The sequence below is a fragment of the Streptopelia decaocto genome (assembly GCF_964273445.1).
Source record: "Streptopelia decaocto genome assembly, chromosome: Z".
Lineage (NCBI taxonomy): Eukaryota > Metazoa > Chordata > Aves > Columbiformes > Columbidae > Streptopelia > Streptopelia decaocto.
This window is the reverse complement of record NC_138657.1, coordinates 34,250,018-34,274,699: the sequence shown is the minus strand read 5'-3', so window position 1 is coordinate 34,274,699 and position 24,682 is coordinate 34,250,018. Positions and strand designations below refer to the sequence as shown.

General features: G+C 42.7%; 1 protein-coding gene across 11 annotated transcripts in view; it reads left to right on the top strand.

Annotated features, from left to right (window-relative positions):
• Positions 1 to 548: 548 nt before the first annotated feature.
• SEMA4D (semaphorin 4D) overlaps positions 549 to 24,682 on the top strand; it is a 95,347-nt gene continuing 71,213 nt past the window's right edge. For 7 of the 11 annotated variants that reach the window (XR_014186295.1, XR_014186296.1, XR_014186297.1 and 4 more), the window contains exon 1: positions 549 to 702. The gene's annotated coding sequence lies outside the window, so the exon portion shown is untranslated. Of the gene's footprint in view, positions 703 to 789; positions 910 to 1,239; positions 1,261 to 9,071; positions 9,168 to 24,682 lie in introns of those variants that run through there. The other 4 variants (XR_014186298.1, XR_014186299.1, XR_014186300.1 and 1 more) reach the window with 4 other exon arrangements.

Below are 24,682 nucleotides of genomic sequence, written 5' to 3'. Positions count from 1 at the left end.
GTATTTCCGTGGTGCCCAGAGGCTGCATCCCGGATGCAATACGTGCTGTGGTCTGCAGCGAGTGGGTCTGTCCTGCTCGAGATGAGACGGAGCAGAGCAGCGTGACAGACGGCGCTGGGTGCGAGGTGGGGCGGCTGCTGCGTGGCCTGATTGAATTGCGGGGGCATCGCGTCTGCTTTCGGCAGAAGTGCCTCAACACCCCTCCAAGCCACACACCCCTAAATCATTAGGGAGAAGCCATTTGCTGGTGCCATTCCTAGAGGTGCCATCGAGTGGGCAACATCGAACTGTTGCTTCTTCGAGCAGACCCTGGAAGGATGCTGCCGCCGCTAAACGGGGGTGCGCTAGGCTAGGGGGCAGAAGACATGAGTTTGTTGAAAAGAGTGGTGAGCAGCCCGCCCCGCCGAGCCCGGCCGGTGCGGGGGCAGCCGCCCCGGGCCCCCCCGCAGAGCCTGGGCCGGGTCCGCCCCCCGGCGCCCCGCTGCGGGCGGGCACGGCGGCCCTGCACGCCCGCCCCCGCCGGCCGCCATACTGCGGGGCAACCCAAACTTGTTACACGGGCACCAACTCCTCCTCCTGCCGCCGCCGCCCTGCCCCCGCCGGCGCAGGGAGGAGGGGGCTGCGCCGGCCCAGCCTGCCGCGGGGAAGGCGCCGAGGCGGGTGGGGGCCGGTGCGAGGCGATTGCAGGCGGAACCCTCGCAGGTAGGAGCGCCCGGCGGGGCGGGCTGCGCGCCGCCCGGCGCCGGGGGAGGAGACGGGGGGAGGAGGAGGAGGAGGAGGAGGAGGAGGAGGAGGAGGAGGGAGCGGCGGCGGCGCCCGCCACCGTGGTGGTGGAGGCGGAGGCAGAGTCAGGGCGGTCGCCGCTGGGGCGAGCGTCTGGTCGTGCCCGCCGTGCCTCCTCTCGCCGAGGTGGGTGCAGGGGCTGCCGGAGCGGCGGCGGGGCTCGGGTCTGCAGCGGGGCTGGGCCGGGCAGTGCCGCACACCTGCGGAGCGGAGCGGGGCCTCCCGCCCGGCGGGGCCGAGCCCGCCGCCGGCTTCAGGGAGGGGGCGCGGGCGGCGGCGAGGTGGGAGCCGGCGCGGGTACTGGCAGCCCCCAGCGGCGGCGCGACCGGAGCGGGGCGGAGAGGAGGAGCCTCCCGCAGCAAATGAGCGAGGGCTGGCAGGTTTATAAATCTGCTTTTCTCCCACCACCCCCAAGCGCTGCTGACCGCGGCGGCAGCTCCCTGGCAGCCTCCCCGCCCGCGCCTGCGGCTCCTCCAGGTGCGTCCCGGGGCGGCGGGCGGGAGCCCGGGCCGCCGCTGCTGGTCCTGGCTGCACCTGCCGCAGCGGCGGGGCTGGGCGGGGGCTGGGGGCACCTCTTGGGGGGTGGTGAATTCGGATGCGAGGCGACTTCGCCCAGCCGGGAAGCGGCCGGGCCGTTTCCAAGTGCCAGCCCAGGTTGCCATTGATGCGTCCGGGCACCTCAGGCATGGCTGCTGCCCGCTGGGAACCGCGGCCCCTGGCTGCACGGGTAGCAGGACGCTGCGCCGGGTGCTTGCTGTTGGGAAACCGGCTGCGTATGTTTTGAAGAGCTATTATATGCTGCTTTATTTTTTCAGCTGTCGGGGGAGTTTAAATCAGGTCTGCACGGAGGTTTGCAAGGGATGGGTGAAGTGACATAAGAGCTGCCTGTCTATTCCCGTCTGCCTTCCAGCTAATTGTAAGGGGATGTCTTTACTGCTTCGTGGAGATGTGGGCCATTTGGCGGTGTTTTCTGCGTACACGAAACCATGCAGCATCGGTGTTTAAGGGAGAAGGACTGAGTGGATGAATGCAGCGATTGTAACTTTATTGTTGCAGCTCGTTTCTATTATGTGACTGCCATTAGCAGGGAGGGCAACAGGAGCGTGTTCTAGCACTGGTGTGGGTGGAAACGTGATGGATCTGTACGTTGAAGGGCTTTTTCATGTTTGCACTTAGGTTTCATGCTGGAACATTTTCTTGCCTTTCTCCTTTTTTATCATGTACCTCTTGCAATGAGATACTTCAGCTGAAAAATGTGAAACATCACCTTTAAGTCTATGGCACCCAAGTATTTCTAGTTTGCTCTGGAAATCAATGTAGTAGTAAAGATACTTTTTTTTTTTTTTTTAAAGTTCTTACAGTAACTAGCTGTAGGCTCTGGACTGCTTTATGACTGTCAGGCTCAGAAATAGCTGCTGATCTCATATTCTTTTTTGGATACCTATACGGAGGTTTTGTTAGAGAAATGTTTAATGACTTACTTTATTAGAAAGAGTGCGAGCTTGCAGTTATGCAAGTGCACCTAAAGGAAGCTGTGCTGCCTGCGTGGCTGTGCGGATGGTGTATGTGGAAGCAGTGCTGGAGCGGGAGTATCATTTACAAACTGGGTTAGGAAGGGGCATTGTAAGAAAGAGAACCGAGTAGCTGGCATAGGGTGAAACACTCTACATATCATGTTCACCACTGTGCAGGGAGGTGTGTAAGTACAGTGTGGTGTCTGGGTTGAGCATGCTATGGACAGGCATTCGTAATTCTTCGAGGTATCAGACATGAGGAGCAGGCAGCTCTTTCCCAGGGAGAGCAAATGGGCAGCAAGGGAATAGGTTTCTACATGGATGTTCATCAAGGGAAAAAAAAAAAAAAAAAAAGGAAGCTTTGCAAATGTGGAGCTGCATTGACAGATGAAATCTCTCCCTGCTGGGATTTCTTGGCCTAGAGAGGAAATAATTCACACCCCCCCCCGCCCCTCCAAAAGCAATTACTCTCTATACACTTAGTGATGGTCACGGATTGCTACAGAGTCTGCTGATGAAAGCTGCTTGCATTTGTACCTACCAAAACAGGTCTATAGCTGTTTATGCCTTTTTATTTTTTTAAGAAACAAAAGCCATTGGTAGTTGTTAGGGAGGGTGGTAGCTCCTTCCACAGCAAATGAAGCGTTTGATGTGAGTGGCTTTATTTCAAAAACTGGAAGACTGATTCATAGATTTTTCTGGACACTGTAGGTACAGGTGTGCCTGGAGACTTCGTTTAATGTGCTGTGTTGCCTTCTCTTTGCTCGTGTTATGATTCAGTCCCTCTCCTCCCCCAATATAAACAGCTATTACATTAAACACTTGATAACCTTTTGTTCACCTGCTTGCATGGACACAGCTGTGCTCTGCCAAAAGCGTGTGGCGTTATACTCCCCAGAGGTCCTGGAAGAAGGACAGATGATCTGGATGCCCTGGCACTTACCACGCTGAGCCACTTACTCCTGAGCCACTGAGCTTCAGAGTTACCCGCTTTGTGCAGCTTCTTGCTGGGGAGGAGCTGGAGACATCTCCAGAGGATCCGTGATCTGTCCAGGGCCTCTTGGCTGGAATTGGAGACTACACTGTGCTCGTTCTGCTGCATGCACTTATGCTTCCTCCCAGCCGTCTCAAGGGGTGCATGCCGAATGAACATTATAATGTTAAAATATGTTGGCTTAGATGTTTTCTTTCAGTGAAGTAAGTGGAGGTCTCTTTCAGTCGTGCCAACATTACTTCTTGGTCTGGCTGCTGTCACTTCATCTAACACTTGCATATACCACCTAGTTTGCAGAAGGAGTTGGATAAATTAGTAGGTGGTTGTGCCTTACTCTCATTCTGAGCATGATGATCCAAAGTGGGACTCTTATTTAAATAAGTGGAAATAACTATGATAGAAATGTACCAAGATTTTGTTATCTCCAAACATCTCAAATGTTGAGCTTTTCACTGGAAAAAAATGGAATCTCAAGCCACAGTTGTTGCAATTTTGTACATCATAAGAAAATCAAGTATTTCCCCTTGATGTGCAGGGATGTGGTTCTTTATCCCAGTTTTTGCTGTGCAGAGAACTTGAAATGAGTAGTGACAGGGAAGGAAAGATGTAATTGCTAAGGTTGACTAACATTTCTTGTAAGCCTTAAGTGCTTCCAAGTGTTGGATCTTGTAAATATTCGTGTCATTCTATGATTTAAATGAGTTGAAAAGGAGATTCTGTGAGTGCATGACCATGAAAGTGTTATTCATGAAAGGGTGCTGATCTACAATGCTTCCCAGTAAACTGAGGTTTAATTACTTGTAGACATGACTGAGAGAATTTTTCATAATGTTTTAATTTTAGATAAATGCATGAAACAGTAATACATTCCAGGTAGCATGTGACAACAAGGATGGAGACTTAAAGGCGACAACAAAAAAAAAGCAAAGCAGGCAATAAACTTCCCTGAGTTATCCTTCAAAGTTTCTTTTTTTTACACTTGTGTATAAGTTACTCTGTTGGAAGTTTAAAATGAGAATTCAGATTTTCATTGTTGTGGTGATATTAAACAGTTTTGGGGTGTCTTATGTTGTGCCTGATACTCAGGTGCTCTGTGCTGAGTTTAGTTAGCTGAAGAAAGGTGTTCCCAGTTGTGAGGCTGTATAATAAATAAAGTTTCCTCTGAAACTTTCCACCTTCTCCTTTCTAACGTGTCTAGGTGGATAGGTAGAAAGTATTTAAAAGAGTGACAGAAGTCCCACTTGTATTACAGGAGTCTTGAGTTTTGGGATGATGAAGCGGCTGCAGAGTTTCTTTTCAGTGTAGCATCGTGTACCAAGAGGAGCCTGTGAAAGCAGAAAGGATGCTGCTGCAGCTGCCGTTGGAAGAGTTAACTGTGTGTTGATGTAACAGGCTCGGTGGAAGCTGTTTTAACTGTTCTCCCTCTGATATGTATCTTTGTTTCTCAGATGAGTTAATAAAAGGAAAGAAGATGACTTGTGTTCCCACAACTGCTCAGTTAGAAACCAAACGCTGCACCTCATGTTTCAGGCTAGCGTGTGCCATCATCCTGGATGGGGAAGTTGCAGGTCTTGCTGTCCAGAACTGGATTAACATCTTGCATTTAATTGCATCCTGGCCAAAAGGCTTTTATGTTCTGTTTATCTACCTGTAAATTTCCAGGAATGCAAAGGGCTGCTCAGCTTCCCGGCTGGAGGCAGTACTGCAGCCTGTAGTTGCTGCCTGTAGTATGAAGGGTGTTGTGCTCCACTTATTCTGAATTTGGGTGTCCAGGAGCTGCTCTTTTCCCTCCTGCTCCTTGTTTTGGTAGTGTTTGTGCTTTCCTATGATGGGATGCAGAGAGAAGAAATAAAAGACTTCTTTTCAGTTTCAGGGGGCGTGCATGTTATTTGTAGTATGGTAGCTCAGATTTTTGACAAGCAAGTGTTTTAAAGCACCAGACGGCAGACTTTACTTCGAGAGTATGTTCGAACAGTGCCTGAGGGGGAAACAAAGCAGATGGCAAATTAATAAAAACTTGGACTATAGATGCGACCAGATAAGGAAACTTTGCTAAGGACAATAAATAAAGTCCATGTATCAAGTTTAGAACAAGTTTGTTAGTAATCCAGTAAGAACATCAATTTTCCTGTATTTCCCTCCTCTTCCAACTACGTCTTTTTCTCCCTGTTCATGTACGGCAGTGAACTCATAATCCACCAGGCATTTTCTACATTGATCCTCTTAAAAAATTAGTATTAGTCTATATATGAGGCAGGCCAAAGAGGATTGACCACTGTGCTGGAATATTAGTACCTGTTGGCCTTGTTGCAAGGACAGGCAGGTTGCATTTTATTTGTTCCCTCTCTGTGAAGAATGCTTTTGGTGTTGTGATACAGCACAGGCTTGTGAGGAGAACAGGTGATCGTGCATTGTGAGGAGCTAGGTTTGTATGTTCCTGTGCATGACTGTGCATGCCGAGCAGATGGGTACGTGATTGAGCACTTACATGAAATGTATGGAATTAGCAGACTGGGAAATCACGACGTCCTTAATGCACCCGATTACTCAACTGAGCTGGGAGACAGAAGAGGATATGCAAAGCAGGGGAAAATTTATGGAGGCAGGCATTTCTGCTGGGAAAGCAGGCAGGAGAGCAGAAGCTTCTGCAAACTTTATTAGCTCTTTGCTGGTATGCAACAGAGACCAAGTGGTGTGAGGAAGGTAAAGCAGGTCTGACACGACTGCAGGGAGAGAGCTGGTGTTCCCCTGTGCTTGAATAGGGCTGGACAGGCCCAGCCGGATTTGCATGCATTGCAAATGGCAGAGGGGGAGGAAAAGGGGGGAAAAAATGCATGAAACGTGATTATAGTTCTTGGTTTGTTCAAGAGTAGTTTTTGAGGGCAGGCTTTGACTGTGCTTTTGCTGAGTTTTTCCTCCTTTCCCAATATAAAGCAGGCGTTCTTCTTGCCCCAAATGATTGTGTTTTATAAGTGTATGATTGGTTGTGCTTGTGTGTTTTGTTTTTTTTTCTTCATAAACAAATAATGCTCTATGAACTTTGTCATTCTATATACAAAGAGATGCATAGAAAAGTGGAGGCTGTTTTTTTTTTTTTTTAATAATGTCTTTGTTCTCATTTCCACTGAACGAGAGAATGTGTTATGGTTGATTGTTACTAGAAAAACAATGCAGGATGTAGGGAAGAGATCTAGAGACGTGAAAGTTCTTGGATTTGTATTTGAATTATCTCAGTCTAAATTTGACGTGTTTTGGGGAGAATGGAACAATATAGACTTTTTTTAAACAAAGTGCACTATGAATTTATGTCTTAAATCAGGCTGTTGAGGTTGTGCTTGGCTTTGTTTAGGATTGTTGTTAAAATCCCAACTTTGAAATACTTCAGAAGGAGGCAGCTGTCTCTTACGCTGTTTAGCATCAAATAGGTTGGTCAAAGTTTGTGTGAGGACACAGAAAATTTGGTAATTTATCCCTGTAAAATGCATCATTGTAACTTCCCAGTTTGCAAGTTGTCTCTTTTGACAGTAGGAAAAAATAAACCTGCACACATGTTGTGGTGTTCGGGCTGTCATATGCACGTGGGTAACACTGATGTGTTCTCTGGAGTTATAGTAACTTTTAAGTATCAGTATAGTATTTTACAGATACCTTTCTCTGTGCTTTTACTTCATCTAGTAATGCTTGAATTTATTCAGAAGCCATTTATTAAATCACATTTAAGAAGTAAAATCCTAGTTGTTAATGCAAGCAGAACACTTGCTGTTTGGTGAAACCAGATGAGGTTCTTCTCTCTCACTGGAGGACAATGGAAAATTGAGTTTGTGGAAAGAGGCCATACCTTTCATTGGACCAGCTGATGTAATTGGGAAAGTGATGGGGATATTAGGCAGGCTTTTGGACAGTCAATCTTTTCTCGACCTAATCTAATAAAATATTTATCACCCTTCCCTCTAAGTCCCATCTTGGATGTCCTTGGTGGGCTCCTTATTTCTTGCCAGACATTGTAGTGTGGGCCATCAGATATTTCTGTGTGTAAATCTGTATTTAATTTGAGTGTGGTAAGAATGGTCTGCAGAGCATTTACAAGAGGAGTGTTCTGCACACAGAAGTTCATAGTGAAATCCCTGACTTTGCTAGCGGGTTTGTGTGGATGGGGCGTAGCTGAGATTGGGGATGTGCCTGCAGAGGTTTACCTGTAGGACAGGGGATCTGCACAAGCATACTGGCCTGGCTTCACAAAGAAACAACAAAAAATTAGTTGCTGTAGTAACAGGGCAGTAGTGCTTTAATTTGTTATTTTGCATATAGAAATTTGCTGGAGCAATGTTGTGCTCATAGTTTTTTTTCCTCTCCCACATTTCTGTTGTTTCTTTTAACAAAAAGTGGGTAAAATGGCCAGAGGCAAGAAATTATGCGGTCCTGTTTTCACTCAGCAATTGCATAATTACTCAGGATTTGCTAGAGATTCATATGTATGCGCACACAGATCACCTTGCTTATATTTGTCAGAAAATTAGTCATCCATCAGAACTGTAGGTGTAAAGAAAATAAATACCTTTGCTAGAACTAATATCCTGCCCCAGCCCCCACAATAACTCAACGACAACAAAAATCCACAAAGCCACTAAAAGTATCTGTCCTTTGCTCAGAAGTAAGATTTTTTTTTTTTAAAACCAGTTAAAATCTAGTCTTATATAGATGAGAGAATACCTGTCTTTTTCTTGAAATTATTTGAGTTGTTAAAATCCACAGTTACCTATTTAGATGCCCAGTTTGCCATATTGAAATAAGTTTACTGTTCAGTTGAATCTGACTAGATTTTTACACCAAGTGTCAGGGAAATTGATAAACTGCCTTGGAAAGTCATCCTGATTATTTCCTAGGTGAGACATGAAATAGCCTTTTCATTTTACTTCTTTTGCGCAGAATGTAGTTGTGAGGTCTTGTGCAGTAGGTATGTAAGACAGACCGTTTCATAGGCTTAAGAGCTTTTCTCTCTGTGCAATTCTATCTCCCCAAGTACGTATATAAATGCTACCTCAACCCATATGTATACATTCACAGCTTATCAGTAGTTTGAAATATTTGACTGGCTATCTTCAGTGAGGGTAGATACTGGTGAAATAGTGTTGTCTTCAAATATGCAAATAAGTGTATCTTGAATCTCGTACTTTATACATCAAAGGGATTTTTTATTGCAATGGCAGAGGGTGTGTGACAAATCTGTTTCATATGAACACATATGGCTGTGTAAATTAAATATGTGCATTTTAAAGCTAAAATTACTATTTGCTCACAGATTTAAGATTCTTGGTAAGGAGACATTCTCCAGTGGTTGAATTTGCCTATTTGGAGTGGATTTTTTTTTTTTTTTTTTTTTAAATAAAGGCTTTCCTCACGTTTGCCCTGAAATGGGCCTCCTATGTGCATAAATTCATTGTGCATCAAATGGTGCATGCTGATATTCAGGAATTCCACTGAGGTTTTTAAGAACTTCTTTTTCCTGCTTTAGTACTGACAGCCACCAGGGGAAAAAGTGACCATTATTCAGAGCCTGTCTTCTGTTCTCTAATTGAATTGTTGGCTTTTATGAGTGTTCCGTTCCTGTCGCTGCATGTCTGCCTCTGTTTTTCTTCATAGCAGTGCCTTCATCATCTGGAATAGCATGCAGATTTATTATGTCAATTGCTTTGGAAAAATATATTTCTCAACAGATGATGAAATGATGCTTTTGATCAGGTGAATCATCTGATGGCCTTTGCACTCTCTGGTTTCTGCTTAGTGTTTGCCGAGAAGGTTGTGGGCATTGACGACCAATTTGCTGCTGTATGAAGGATGGTGCCGAAGTAGGTCTGGGAGTGTGTCCAGGGAAAGGGGTAAGTACAGGAGAAATTGGGTTGAGCAGTAGTTAATGTTTGTCTGTGGAAGGTGAATGGAGTCAGCTGTGCTAATTTCGATGCAATAAATGGGCTTTGGGAGTCAAAGGTGTTAATGTGACCCTGTCATTACATGGTGCTGGGTAGTGGAGGAAGCTTTGAGGTTCCCACAGAGAGATCTGGGCCTGCATATTTCCATGGCAACTGCCATCACTTAAACATTTATAACCTTGGATTAAAGATACAAAAAGGAGGGGAAAACCTTTTAAACATTACAAATGTAAAGCTTTAACTAGGTCTTTCATTTTAACAATATCCCTTATTTACATTCCTTGGAGTGTGGAGGTTTTATAAGGAACACAGCTGTCCCTTCCCCATTTGGTAGACTTTGAGATGACATTTCAGGGTAAATGCAATATTCTGGAGATAGCTATCTGACTTTGATCATAGCTGCACTGACTTCACTCCACCAATTTAGTTCCTATTTATTTACATTAGTGTATTTTTTACTAAAATTGTACTTGAAGTCTGTTATGCAAGGAGATTTGTGTCTCTGATAAAATGGCTTGAGGAAAATAATTAATTCTGTGTTGAATAAAACTTATTTTTAAAGAGGAGGAACATGAGATATACACAAAATTATAGTCTCAAGCGATATAATGGCTGGTACCCAGAAGCCATATGCTAGTGGGGAGAGCAAGCTGTTCCTGCAGAAACCGAGGTTTGCTGTTGGCTTGCAAACTGTGTGGAAGGGCACGTTTATGCTTCCTGCATCTTCTCATCCCTCCTTCCTCTCCCTCATGTGTGCGTTCTTTAAAGTATTTTACTTGATGCTATGGTGGCCAGGTAGCAGTGCTGCGAAATAAATGCTCTCAATTCAGGTCAGGTATTTTCACGTCTGATGCGCAGGTGCAGTGTGTTGTGCTTTCGGGGAGTTTCTCGCTGCTGAAAAGCAGTGGAATTTTTGAAGCAAATGGAATAATTTTCCATTGTATTTTTCTACTTTCTTTTTAATATATCTTTTTTTTTTTTTTTTTTCCTCCCACTTGCCACTCTTTCTGAGTCATCCTTGGGGAGATGGAAGAAATGCTGAATATGCTAGTAGATGTCATGGTTATGCTACCAAAAGTTAGTCTGTAATTTCAGGACTAGCACAGTGGGAGCTCTGAAGAGGGGTGAAATAAAGCTGTGTTTCTTCTGTTCCTCTACTTTGGGCGGCTGACATTGGGTTTTGCTTTATACTAATTGGTACTGTCTGTAGGTGAAGGCAGAAGTGGTACAGCTGGGTCAGTGAAAGAACATCACGAATGTAGAAGTCTGTTTTGCTCAGGCTTTGTGCTTCAGCATTTCACCATCACTACTTTTCTTTCCAAAGAACGAGATGTATAGATGCTGCTAAGCTGATAGCTGGTGATCGGTGGTTTAAATGGATGGGGGCTGGCTATGGTTGCCAAAACAGAGATTTTTACTGCTGCAGATGTATTCTTCCATCTGAATTTCTACGGCTGAGCGCATTGTATGTTTGTTAGCAGTCTCATGTGTTGCTTCTGACTGCGAAGGGCTCTTCGTGCTGCTCTGGAGCAAGTCCTTGACATTCCTCAAGGAAGTTTTTAGCACTGGAAGACCTGGTTGGTTACTGTGGAAAGTTCATAATGACTATGCAAACACGACTGGAAGGTTCATCACACTGAGATATTTGAAAGCATGTCATTACGGAAGAGACAGAGAGGAAAAGAAAACTTGGAGGAAAGATGAAAAGGCATTGTGTAATACTTTTTTTTAAATCCAGGCTATCTGTGGATATCAATGCTGTTACTAATCCAGGCAATTTTAGGTTGGGAATGGTTTTCAGTAGCTGTTGTGATAGGAGTAAGTACTTCTGGCTACCCTGTGAAAGAAGAGAAATAACTTTTCTGGTGACATGATGCCTGCTTGGGATCTAAATATGCTTTTGAAAAGCAGCAGCATACAGAGGTCATTGTGATATTGGACTTCTTGGCATAGTTACAGCATTTCCCACTGTTTTCATGAATCAGAAAGGTGGGATTTGTGAGTAGTCAATTTTTTGAGTAGTCAGAAGATGAAGGCTAAGCAGCCAGTCTCTGGAAACAGCCCAAAGTGCCCTGTGTGTTGAAGTGTGCATGCACAAGCTTGATATTACATATTCTTGTGTTGCATTTCATATACTTCCTTTCAGTAGACTGAAATGTTTAGATCTAGTGCACATTTTATAACAGTGATGTCATTGTGAAATGGGTTGGCTCAGTTATGAGGATTGAGAATGCACAGGTGTTACTAGTGTTAAGAAAACTCAGAGCTGTGTTTTTATATGATCTACAAAAAAAAAGGTGCTGTGCTTCAAAGTGATATATTTTTCTTTAATTCCTTCTTGTCCGATTCCTTTATTCCACTTTTCCCTTCCTACCTTTTTAAAACAACTACCCATTTATAATTTTTTTTTACATACCACCAGCCATTCTACAGCTCGGGTGTCTTTTTGTGAAAGTGGTCATTGGTCTTCAGAATGAAGAATGCCCGCAGTGAAACACTCAAGTCCCAAACTCCGTTCTGAAGATGGTTTTGTAGTAATGGTTACTCACAGAGAAGGAAAACCATGAGGCTTCCATCTTTCCACTCACACACGTGTCCTGTGGTGCAGAGAGTGGAAGGACACCCGTACTTGTCAGCTTGCTTCTGTGTCATTTGCAACTAAGACTTTAACCACTATTTTTAGGGTCCTGAAAACTTGTTTACGAGTTTGTGAGTGTTTATGTCAGGTTTCATCACTGACAGAATAACAAACAAGCAAAGTCCAGATAAATCAGACTATTTGAAACTTCCCAAAAGGCGGATAGAGGTGTTTAGGCGTGGGGAACCGAGTTGTCGCAAATTAAAGATCTTTAAAGTGCATGTTGAAGTTTGAAAATGGATACATGAAATGTGGGACAGATCCTCAGCATGCGCTTCTGGTTAAGAAGGTGCTGCAGCAGCTCTGAACTTGCATGTTCAGACTGTGATGTTTGGGGATTCGTGGTGATACAGATCCTGAACTGTCTGTCTGGAACAGATATGTACGTAGGAGATAATATTGTAGCTTTTGTTAAGAATGCACATGTTTTATGTTGGCTTTCAAAAAATGTTTCAATGGTCTCACTACAAAGAGCAGTGTGCATTTTTAATGCAGTACTTTTGTTACAACCAGTAGCACCATGAAACTATTCAGATGTCCGTGTAGGGTTGTGATTGCTGCAGTGACTTTAAGAGTTCTTCATGTGTGATCGACTGACTTCAGTCGGCTTTTTTGAGATCCTCTTGCAGTATTGAAAGCCCTTTGTGATTACCTGAGTGCAAGACAGTCAAGCCTTGAGTTTTAAGATTTTGTACCCTTTAAAATTTTAAATGTGGCATTAATACTGAGGTGCTGTATTTAGTTATCTGGGCAAGATGCTATATTTAGTTATCCAGGCAATATGCTATTACTTTTTTTTCATTACACATTGCCACCTGTGAGTGTTCCTTCCCTTCACAGACGGACAAACCTTTGGTTAGGGTTAGAATTAATCAAATAAGGTTAAACTGCCAACATACTAGCAATAATGATGCCTGTTGATTTCAGCATTCAAGGAGGAAAAATATGGAGTCTTGAGGCACTGAATTCACTTCAGCAAGTCATTTTTTGCAAATGTATTGATGGAGCTATTTGTACCGTTGTGAGCCAGAACAATGTAATGTGGGTACTGCCTGTACTGGAACAAGCAACTTTATTGTTTCCTGAATCATCCTGAGTATAGGAATGTGAAGGCCAAAACTGTAATAAACCCAGTTGATTACTTCTTTTCACTCAAAGCAAAAAGCTGTAGCTGAAATTCAGTTCCATTTTAATTCTTGATGTTTCATTTCCTTTGCTTCCAAGCAGTTGATAGAAACTTAGTCGATATTCTGCTTTTAAACGTTCCATGGGACTTAGAATTCAGGCTTCATTAAAATTAAAGCCACTTTAGTCTAAATTTTAATATCAAACTGCTTAGAAATTGTTTTAACCTAAAGTTTAATATTAAACAGCTTAGATGTTTACATGGGTAGGGCAAAGTTGATTTATTTTTATTTTATTTTAGTGACTAGCATATTTAGGTTGTGTAACTCAGGTCATATCTGTAGCATTTCTAACACTTAGGACAAAGAAGAATTTCCAATAAAGTTTGCTTTTCGGCAGCCTATAGTTCATAATGTACAACAAATATACACATAGCTGTCTGTTCTCTTTGCAAATTATGTGCTACGGATAGCCACATTGGCACAGATTTTTCCAGACTCATCATGCTGAACCAACAGTGGGATGTGTGCCAAAGGGTGTGTAAAACAAGCGGCATGGCATGTGATATCCAGCACACCACCAAGCAGTGTTATCATTGTCTTCTGTGGGCTCTGTTGTGATCCATAAAGTTTGTGCAACAATCCTTCCAAACCTTGTGTTTATGTTACTACTTTCAGTGCCTGGGTTTGTGGCAGAGGCAGGGAGTGGTGGGAGGGTGAAGGCTGTTCATTTTTGTAAAATGCACAGCAAACCACAAAATTTGGCCGAGGCTCTGTCTTGTTAGCCCAGCTGCCAGCCAGTGGGTACTCGCAGGGGTAAAGTACTCGTGCTGTTTTGGGAGCCAGCTTCGTGGCAGGTGGGAACTGGATTTTGCTGAGATGGCTGAGTGTTTGCTACAGTGGTTGTGGAATGCTTCTGGACTTTGGCTGCAACCCCCTGCTCAGCTCTTTGGCAGGAGGACAGAGCGATCTGGTCCAGAGCCTGAGGTCAGCTTACTCAGGCTTTTCACATCTGAGAGCTGTGTGGAACAGCCAAGCCCTGAAATTGGTAAAGAGGAAGAAACCGTGATAGCAGTGAATATGGGTAATGAAGCTTTATACTTCTTGTTGTGGTCATCTGCAGAGTTGAGAACATGTTTGTGAGCTTTAATGCATGTTAACAGCTACCTTCGTACGTGGGGGGTCGTGTAGATGTGCATCATAAAGCAGCACATGGATTAATCCAGGAAGCGTTCCAGTGTGAGCAGGAAGCTGTTAAACCCATGGCTTTTCAGTAGCGCTTCCCCTTCTCTGTCTCAGATCTGGCTGCTGAACTAGTGCAGTTAGTTCATTTGCTTCTCAACTTGAATGTTTCAAGCACTCAGCAAAACTTGCTTGTAGTCATGCTTTTTGCATCTGCTTACCTTGCTGCTGGTTTTTTCCCACATGTTAAGTTTCTTAACATCCCTATGATCATTTTAAGGATATAAAGCACTTCTTATTTCAGATGTCCCAAAGCAAGGATTGCTTTCTCAGTTTTCAAAACTCCCTGCTTTACTTCTAATACCTAATTACACTTGCTTTTCAAAGTTTGTCTGAAGAAGTTTAAAGGTTTCTGCGTAGCTGTGATGTAGGATGGACCAAAGGCAATTTGATAATCTATATATAATTAGTGAAAATGTGAGCTTTTAAAGATGTTTGGGGAGCAGAGACAAAACCAAGCTGAAATTTAATTTAACTGAATCTTTGAAAGGTTGTGGAGGAGGATATGAAGTTTCCTGAAACTTTCATCCAACAATCAAATGCTATCTGAATGTAACCAAATTAGGTAGTTCCCTTTGTGTGGAGAGGAGGAACTTTGGGGTCGGGAAAGTTTGTCACTTCTCAATTAAAGATTTTGATTTCCTGCAAAATTTTGAAGCTGCTAGATGCAAGGCTTATTGATGGTTTTGCAGTACTACCAGGGCTGTTTGTATTCTTGTGGCATTCAAGGGCCCCAAGCAGGGCTTTGGTGTGTTAAGAGTTTATGGTATAAACATGTGTGGGAGACGTGGTCCCTTCCTTGGGAAGTTTGCAGCATAGTTTGAAACCAGCAGAAAGTGGGTCTTATGGAAGGAGGAGAAGCAGCATTTGGAAGAGCAGGTTGAAGATAACTTGCATGGTCCTGCTGCATCCAGTGCTTGAGCTGTGTCTTTGCCTGTTGTATCAGAAGATGATTTCCTCGAAGTCTTGATGCAAACGTGGATCTCAAACACATGGAGGAGAAAAGAGGGGCAGTACCCGTTAGCTTATTCATTAAGTTGCAAAATGGAATGGATGTGAGGCAGAGAATATGGAAGTCTGCCATGGGTCTGAGCCGTGGCTACATGTCAAACTTCAAGAGTGGATAAATAGCAAGGAGGAAGAATTGGGAAGGATGGAAAACTGGATTAAAATAAAAAAAATACGGGATTTAAGTGTCCTTACGTGAAAGGTGATTTTGGTTGCTCTTTGAGGATGGTGAGGATCACATTTAGATTTTCTTTTTCAACTAAATGTATGATGTGGGCAAGAGGAGGTGACTTGTTCTAAAGAAACCTACCCGTGCAGTTTCCAGATGCTGACATTTCATTCTGGAGTGAAACTACAGCATGTGTTACTGATCTTATGAATGTTTAAGTTTGTATTATTCTGATTCACACATCTGCTTCTTGGTCTACCACCTGCAAGTGTATTAGAAAAGCCTACGAGTATGTTTTTTCTCCCCATCTCTCCAATTTGTCGAGAAATGGAGATGTAGTTTTATTTTCCAAGATATTTCTGCAGAGGGGTAAATTCATCCCATTTTGTAAGTCTAGTGTAACTTTACAGGCATTCTTCCTCTGCCAAGGCATGAGAACTTGCAAATCCACTGCTGCTTGTTTTTATACCATATTCACATTGGTAAGAATTTAAAGATAACACAATTGATTATTGCTTGCATACATGTATCTAGGTATACCAGAAGTGCTGTGAGTTCATTTCAACAAATGGATTTTCCCTGAGGTTTGCATGCAGGCTGCACTGATTGATCCATGGTCATAGTTGTATTGATAAGCTAGGTCCTAACAGGCAGCTGGTGTAATAGCATGAAGTGGGTTTTTGGAGAGTGACCCTATTGGAATATGGTTCTCATTAGGGGAGAGCACCTCATTTAAAGTCATTTCAGTTCTTGATGTTGCAGTGCTGCCTTGTGGAGCTGGTGCAATTACTCCAGGGAGAAGGTGGAAATGCCTCACATCACTCAGCTGTCCTCCAGCTGATTAAGGAGTGACACTGTCCGAGATGCCTTTTGGAAACAGGCAATTATTTTCAGACGAAGAGATGTTAACCAGGAACTGAAGCCTTAGGGGACGAAAGCGTGAGCAGGGCTGAAGAGGGAGGGAGACACTCACAAAATATGTAGCATTTAAAACATGCTTCTAAATATTGGGCTCTCTTTAGAAAGCTTTCACCATTTGAATGGTGAGGCTTTTAGTGCTTGTGGCTGACTCTGCAGAGCTGTGTTCTCTTATTCTCACACTTTCTTAAATATACAACAGCTTAGTGCTAATTTGCATCCTGCAGTGTAGTTAGTGAGACCAGTACAGATGCTTGTTATTCTTTCTAATATTTTCAGATAATATTGGGCTTTTTGTTGTTTTTGTTTTGTTTTAATATTGATCCAAAATCTAGTTTTAAGCAGCAAAGAGATTTGTATCCAGCAGGCTGCTGCCATGCAGTCATTCTTTTTGTGGCAGACTCATTACTTGATAACAAGATTCAGGCCATTGCCTACTGCTCAAGGCAACCTTTTGCTGTGGCCTTTGTAAGAGAGCTGTGAGAACAGCCATGCAGCTTGGCTTACAGGTAAGAAATTATTTTTGTAGCTATCTTGAAAGGGAATGTAAGTTAAAAGCTCATTTAAAGGTTCTTTATCAAGTAAATTAGTTGTTACAATAAGGAATAACTTCGTAGCAGCAGAAACTAATTTTCTTAACTTGCATGATACTGTAATCTAGGCTCCAAACGAGAGAGGTTTGTATAGTGTTCTCACTGTTGACTGATTTAATTACATCATAACCAACGATGAAGATGTATGAATTACTCAGCAGATTGAGATTTCTTGAACTGACTGTGAGTCATATTGCCTACGTGGAGATTAATGGCAAATGACCTTATTTTTATGTATACATTGCAGAGGGATCTCTTTCTCTGACTCGTCTTAATTTCTGTAATAGCCTTGGTCCAGCTCGAGAGTACTCAGATGCACACATGTAGGTGTAGCTGCTGCAAACAGCAATGCCTGAACAAGTGTGTGGTGGTTGTGTGATACAAGCTATTGGGAAGATGCTTTTTATTTGATGGTACATTGTGTATAGATACTGTATGTTTTCTCTTGCTCTCCAGCTGAAATATGGAGAATTAACAAAAAAAGTCTTTGGGTATATTGTATAAATTGTAGATGAACAGGCGGCCACTTTGCTTACATTGTGAGCGTGCAAAACTGTAGTCTGAATCTGGAGACCTGTTTTGAAGACACTAGATTTTGAAGTGGTCTGTATTAATGTATACAGAATTATCTGTGTTTATATAAGTAACTGGCACTTGAATATCAGTGTTTTCCTCCCAAAGAACAGCTGTGCTGAAGTTAGAGGAATAATGGGGTGTGGGGGGATGGGGACAGGGACAGACCTCAGTTGTGTTTGTGCTCTCAAAGGTATTATTAGATATTCTGGTTATTGCTATTAAATCATGCTGATGCTTTTGTTTTTTATTAAAACTTAGTGGTTGTATTGCATAACTAGTAATTTTTTTTTTTTCTCCTCTTTTTACATTTAACTGTGCCTTGAATTATCAGCATCACTGAAGCTTGCTTGAATAAATGAATGAAACTCACTCCATGCAAATCCAAAATCAGTAGGGTGTTGTTCACAAATATGTGCAAAACAAAAGGCAAACCAAGAATAAAATCTGACTTTTAGGAGACATGAGAATGATCTTTCATGCTTCTAAAAGTTCTGTTTTCCTTAGTAACAACAAGCTATTAAATACTGAAAAGTTGCTGTTATATTTTAATGACATTGATGCTTTGTCTAAAGAGAAGCAGAGAAAACAAAAGGGGAGGGGAAGTTTGTGAGTGTTTGAGAAGCCAAGACTTTAAGTAGAAACTTGCCTTAGGTTCAGTTAACAGATTTTTAATCTGAGGGAACATTTTATTACTTTGGTTAACATCTAAGGGAACCTATTAATTCTTAATATTTTCTTTTGTTGGATTTGATCAGAAAAGAACATCAGAACTGTCACACTGGGAAAAAAGTGGATCAGGAGAAATGAACCTTTGTCACTTGGAGTTGTTTTGTACCTACCCATGTAGTGCTGTCTGAGGCAACAACATATGTATATATATATTTGTATCTGGGGAGATGAGCAGGTAGACAAAATAAGAGCTGAGGATGTAGAGTGCAAAATGGGGAAGGTTTTGTAGTAAGTAGGACCATGGTGCAGCCAAAGAATGGGATATCTCTCTCAAGGGATTCCACCTTTGTTGGGAAGGGAAGTTTTCCTGAAGAACTTCGTGACTAACGGTGGCCATGGGTCAGGGTGCAGTGAGCTCAGATGGGTGCTGGTGGGAAAGCAGAGTTTGGGCCTGGAGGTGGTAGGTCCTTCAGAAAGAGTTTGCAGCAGCAGGCTTTGCTTAGTTTGCTTGGTTTGGCTTTTGGGGCTGCCAGGAGATGAGGTTTGTTTTCTCAGCCTAAGTGACTCGAGAGGGTAGTCCCATCTATTGGTAGGAGAAATATTACGATACAGACCTGTTTTTTTTCCTGAAAGGCTCAAAACTGACAAGTGGCTTAATTTTGGGGAATGGTAAACCTTATACGTCTGATCCAGAGTAGCTGTCTTTGGTGTCTCACTCTGCGGTTGGTGCTGCTCTACCTGCTTTCTGTCTGGATATGTGGCTGTGTCTGCTTTTTTTCTTCTTTCTTTCTTTCTTTCTTTCTTTAAGCTAATCTGATGCCATGTGACTGGTGTCTTGTATAACTTGTTCTTTGTAGGCCTGCTTTATTAATACACTTCAGTACAGACTATTCTGCCTTTGCTTTTATACCTGTCCCTTAGGCTGTGGTTAGTTTTCCCATGAGCTTTGCAGGCGCTAGAAGCCAGGGGCAAAGGTGCCAGTGCTGGAGAAGTGGCTCAGTGGCTCCTCTGCTAAGCTGGTGGCAGCGGCTGCTGCTGTGGGAGCCTCGGCAGGGCTGCCTGCCCTGTGCACACAGACACACAAACGAGGTGTTTTGGAGGCTTCACAGAGCCGAGGCTGTTGAGGAGTGAACCTCAAGGAGTGGTGGCAAGGAGAATCGAGAGCGTTCTCTCGTCTCACGCAAAGCTCCTCTGCTGGGGCGTTTCGTTTTTGTAATTTTTCTTTTTTAAACCTGTAAGCCCTTGTATTTGAATAGTATTTTTCATGATGCAGTTTTTAGTTGTGTACTGAGACTTAGTGCTTTTTAGTGGCAAAGTTGAGCTGTAAGCTGAAAAAGTGTAGTTTGAGATTTGGAGTGGACAGCGTTCAAATTTCCTTTTTCATTATTCTGTCTGGAGCTAAATGGTTAAAACAATGAAGAGAAGTTTCCAGTGGCCACATTTGTATCGGTTGGCTACATATTTTTCTTATTAATGAAATGTGGTTAACCAAGTAGTTGGCATCTACCATGAGAGCGGGTGAACAGGAGAGGGAAATATCAAAGATCGGTTTTATGACTTTGCCTTGTAGACCAGTTATTTAACATAGTGCAGTAAAACTGAGCAATTCCAGCCATTCAGAATGATCCTTGTGTTTCCACGTTGTTTTATTACGTGAACAAGTAGCTATTGTTCTTCTGGTTGTTGCTGTTTGCCTTCATCAGTACAAAACAGGGTCCACAAGAACTGCTGTGAAACTAAGGATCTCTTTTGAAAGAATCACAGACCTTTGGGGTTAGTCCAGCGTTGCTTCAGCAGCATGAACAAGGACCAGATGGGCGTGTGTAGCACGGTGTGCCGGAGCAGGAGCCAGCAGTGCATGCTGGCTTTCGCAGTTAAAATGGCTTGTAAACATAACACCGACGAAGTCATCCGCTTGCATTAGCTCCCAGAGATGCAAACTGTGATGAGGCTTGGGGAGGGCTGCAAGGGCTGAAGTAGCACATTTTGTTTGACCTTTGAGAAGGCTGTGGCATAACCAAACATGAAATGTAGAAGTGTGTGTGGGGGGGGGGGTGGTGGTGTTTTTTTGTTTGTGTGTGTGGTGTGGTTTTTGTTTTGTTTAGTGGTTTGTTTTTGTTTTTTTTTTTTTTAGCTTTATGGGACTTTGGGTGATAGCCTCATGATCGTGAAATTAAGTTAGGTGGACAACATAAATCTGCAGTTTGAATGTTACAGCTGTGAGGAAAATTTTCAAAAGACTCTATGAAGTAAGGTTCTTAAAATTTGCATGAAAGACCAAAGTAGAATGAGTGCATAACCTGACTTCTATTCCTGTTACATTTTCTCCTTTTGAATTAGATGTTGCTTTAAACTTTAAAGGCATTGGTCAATTAAAAATGTCTGTACCTTTCTAAATGTTTTATATTACCTTATTAATATATAAATTATACTACCCAACATAGAAATATGCTCATATACATTATTATAGGTAATTATAGTAATTACATTAATCATATAAATACAGATTCTCTTGCCTGGAAATGTAGTGGAGGACAGGATCCCTATTTGCTTGAAGCTCAGATGTTGTTCGGAGGATGCATGAGGAACTTCGAGAAGAAATAACAAGTTATACCTGTTTCTTTGATTTGAAAAGCTACTGGTTACAAGCTCAGGAAGCTCACAGTTCTTATTATAGTATCTGCCTCTTGCTTTGGATTTATGGGTGACAGAAGCAGACGAGGTATTTCAGGAAGTCATCAAGGATGGAACAGGGTGGCTGCTTGAGCTCAGTGCCAACTGATCAGGTTTTGTGCATCTTTGAAGGTGATGGGGATTAATTATTTCCTGAAGGGACTACCTGTGCCCATAAGGCTTGAGGCTCACAGGGCTCCTGAGGATAATGTTTAACTGAACGTCGGGAGTAGCACTTCCACATCGGGCTCAAGATCAGCGGTCCCGCTCTGCTTGGGAATTTGTAGTATTGTGGAGGGGGACAGACTGGCAGTGGAAGAAAGATCCTTACGTTGTCCTGGCATATACTGTTGGCTTCAGTCCGGCGCATGGTTTCCAGAGCAGTGGGTTCTGCTAGTGTATTTTCAGTAATTCTTCAGCCTGTGTGTCTTCATCACAGTAGTAACAGTGGCAGTGCAGATGTTTTGGTTGAATGATAATTTGGGCAGAAATGTACAGTACCTGCAAGTCACATTGCTGCTGTCAGCAAAACACCACATACAGCTGTTCTCCTTTTGCTCCAGACCATCCCAGATGGTTTCAGATCCTGTGTCAAGTTTTACGAGAAAGTTTCCTGAGGTCTGACGTGAATGCAGAACACGGTGTCTTGAGGCTGAGATCTACCTTCCCATTAATTTGATTTTTACAGTCTGTCGCTTTTGTGGCCTATGATAAGATTTTTCTCCACATGGAATTTCTCATAAAGGTTCTTAATTATCATGTGCAATTTGGGGAGTTCCCTTTACATTACCTTCAGCTGAAGTTCCGTCAGTGTACTCATGTTGCATGGTAATTTATATTGCATTAGAATTGCTGTTTATGAATTGCCCCTGGACTATGCTAGGGGTTATCTAGAAACTGAGAAGTAAATGGTATAGCAAAATGTAAACATACCATATGAAGTAGATGTGTACTGAGACACTTCCTTTGCATTAGAACAAACTATCTCTCATTAAATATGCAAAGATATGCAGAAAGAACACTTGTAATGAAGCCATGCAAGGCTGAGGGAGAATGTACAAGGTTGATGTAGAACTTAGACTGAAATGATTTCATAGCAAATAAGAGCAGATTTAGAGGAGTGCGGCTTTGTGAAGGAGACTTTTTGAGTTCTAGGTGGGAATTTTCAAAGTTGTGTATACAACTAAGGAGAAATTGAAAAGATTTTTTTTCAAAATAAATTTCAGATAGGTGACTGAGTAGAGCTTTGCTCTATAATGACTAGACATTTTGTTTACAAAGCGTGTATGTACTGATGCTTGGCTTTAGCTTCCAGCTTGGTAATGGATTGGGCAGAGAGTCATAATGAGAAAAATCTGTGCTGTAGAGCGGAATCTTTTCAGTACTTCATTAAATGAAAGACCATGGTATTCAATATCACCTTCTCCTATAAACTTAAAAAGGTCCAAGATGCTTGCATGTTGCTTAGACTGTAATAAGCTGGTTTTTTTTCCTTAAGCAAATGGTTTACTGTTTGGAAGCATTGATCTCTGTGTTCAGAGAAGTGTATAAATGTCTATTGTTCGCAGGGTTAAAATTCCAGAATATAGTGTTGCAAAGCTGGAAGTCTTCAAATATTGTAAAACGAGATTATAGGAAAGAATAAATGAGCAAAATCAGTAGTAAATCTTAGTGGTTGTTGTTGGTGTTTCTGTGTGTTGTGTGTGTGTGTTTGTTGTGTCTCTGACTCATGAAATGTTTTAAATACAATGCTGAGTGGCTCACCACGTAACTAATATTAATGCCAAATAACTCTGGGAATGAATTTGGTTTTACTTAGTGTGAATAAAGAGCTGTAGTAGTTACATGCTATATTAAACATGAAAACAATGTTTAAATACAGGTGGAGTAGGAATTTCTGAACCAGCAAGTGCAGCAAAACTTGAATCAAGCTTCCTGTTCAATTAATTGTATGTTGGTAAGTGTATACTAACCTGTGAGCTGGAGCAGCATGCTCTGCTGCCTCTCCTCGCTGTGAAAATAAAAGCAATGTGTACTTTCTGCAAACTCAGCCCATGTCTGATTTAAGCCTTATTTTTGCTAGCAAGGGGGAGGGAGGTGTTTTAAAGACAACCAAGCTCCAAAGAGAGCGGCAGTTGACCTGTGATAGGCAGCACACTGCAGCTGGCAAGCGTATGTGGTGGCTCAAGTCAGGATTAGGGTCCCCGAAGATGTGAAGTGGTGCAAAATGAGCGTGGTGCATTGCCTGTTGGTTTGCTTTGCAGTGAAGTACACCCAGCAACAAAAGTCCTAATTGTGGAGCCACAACCTTTCATTTAGTTTTTCTATGATTATTTTAGTATAGGGAACAGTTCCTCTGTTAGCGATTACTTTTTTTTTTAAATGGATCTTATCTTAGAGTGTATTTCTGCATCTGGAACCAACCTTGGTTAGTTCTTGAAAGCTTTGCAGAGAAGTATGTATAAAATCAGTTTAGGAGAAGGAAACCATTGCTAGCAGGTGATGCTGACTTTATGCTCTTAACTTCATGATGCTGACCTGCTTAAGCGGCGATTCTCATTAGATGCATGTTTCAGCCTCAAGTGTCCCCCTTCACAGTAGCTTTTAGTGATGTACAGTCTGTTTTTCAGCGCAATTTACCTTGATGTTTAGTCAAGGGTAGGCACCCTTGAGTAGGGTTTTCTGTTGAAAAGGGTATTTTCACTATCTTATAGTAAGGTTTACAAAAGAATTCCATTTAATTGCTCACACTGAAGTGCTTGCCCCTCCCCACTTGCACACACTCTGCCCATGAAACGTGTTAATCCCTTCCCGCCCTCCCCCCATTGAAGAAGCCTGATACGTTTCCTTTTGCATTAGTTAGGTCTTCTGGGAAATACGTGCAGAAATAAAAGGCTTTTCTATAGCCCTTTCTCCCTCAGGAATGCATAGAAACCAGCTCTTTGGATCTGGTCCACAAACTTGAAACTTGATTTTAAGGGGGGGAAATATATAATCCTGTGCACATGTTACTGAGAGAGTCCTAATTACAAATTGAGGTAGAGGTATAGGATCTCATGGTACTTAAACAAAAAAACTAACAGAACAAAACAAAACAACACCTCCCTCCCCCCCAAGAAAAATACCCCAAACAAACAACCAACATGTACCTTATTTTGCAATCTCTATGTTGTACCAAGGTTTCTCTCCAAAGCAGGCATTTGAACCTCTCTTGGTTTTGTGACCTTTTTTGTCCTTCATCTTTATAAGCAGTGTGTACCCAGACAGTCTACGTTACGATGCTTTTTTTGTTTGCAAAGATTACTCAAGTATGATGATGGTTTCTGAACTGCCAGTAGTACTCAGACATTTCACCTTAACTACAGCAAGAAGTGTGCCCTTTGCCTTCGTGTGACTCTTAGTGCATACTAGTTACATGTACACAAAAACCTGTGAGAAAAGGTGCTGCAGGTTTTTACAGTGTTACCGCTATATTGATAATTTATAGGAGTACTGCACCACAAGCAGAAAGGCCAGGCTGAGACCAGTGTAGTTGCTACCCTGCTGTGCATTGGGACGTACAGGAATGCCTGCAGCTTGGGGTGGACTGACCATCATGTAATGAAGGACCCTGAGCTTTGGGCTAACTATTCACGTTAGAGGCTCTCGGGGCATGTAGGTGCTGCACGCTCCCGAGAAAGACCTTGTGAGGAGCTAACCTGGGGTTAGGCATGGTGGTGCTGCCAGGGTAGGGAGAATACACTGTGGCTTGGACACATGGCCTGTCCATGTCATTAGGGATGTGCTGGTGCCTGTGCTCTCCTCCTCTGGGCTAAGTCAGATGTCAGTGTGGCTTAAGGCTTCTGAAGCATGAA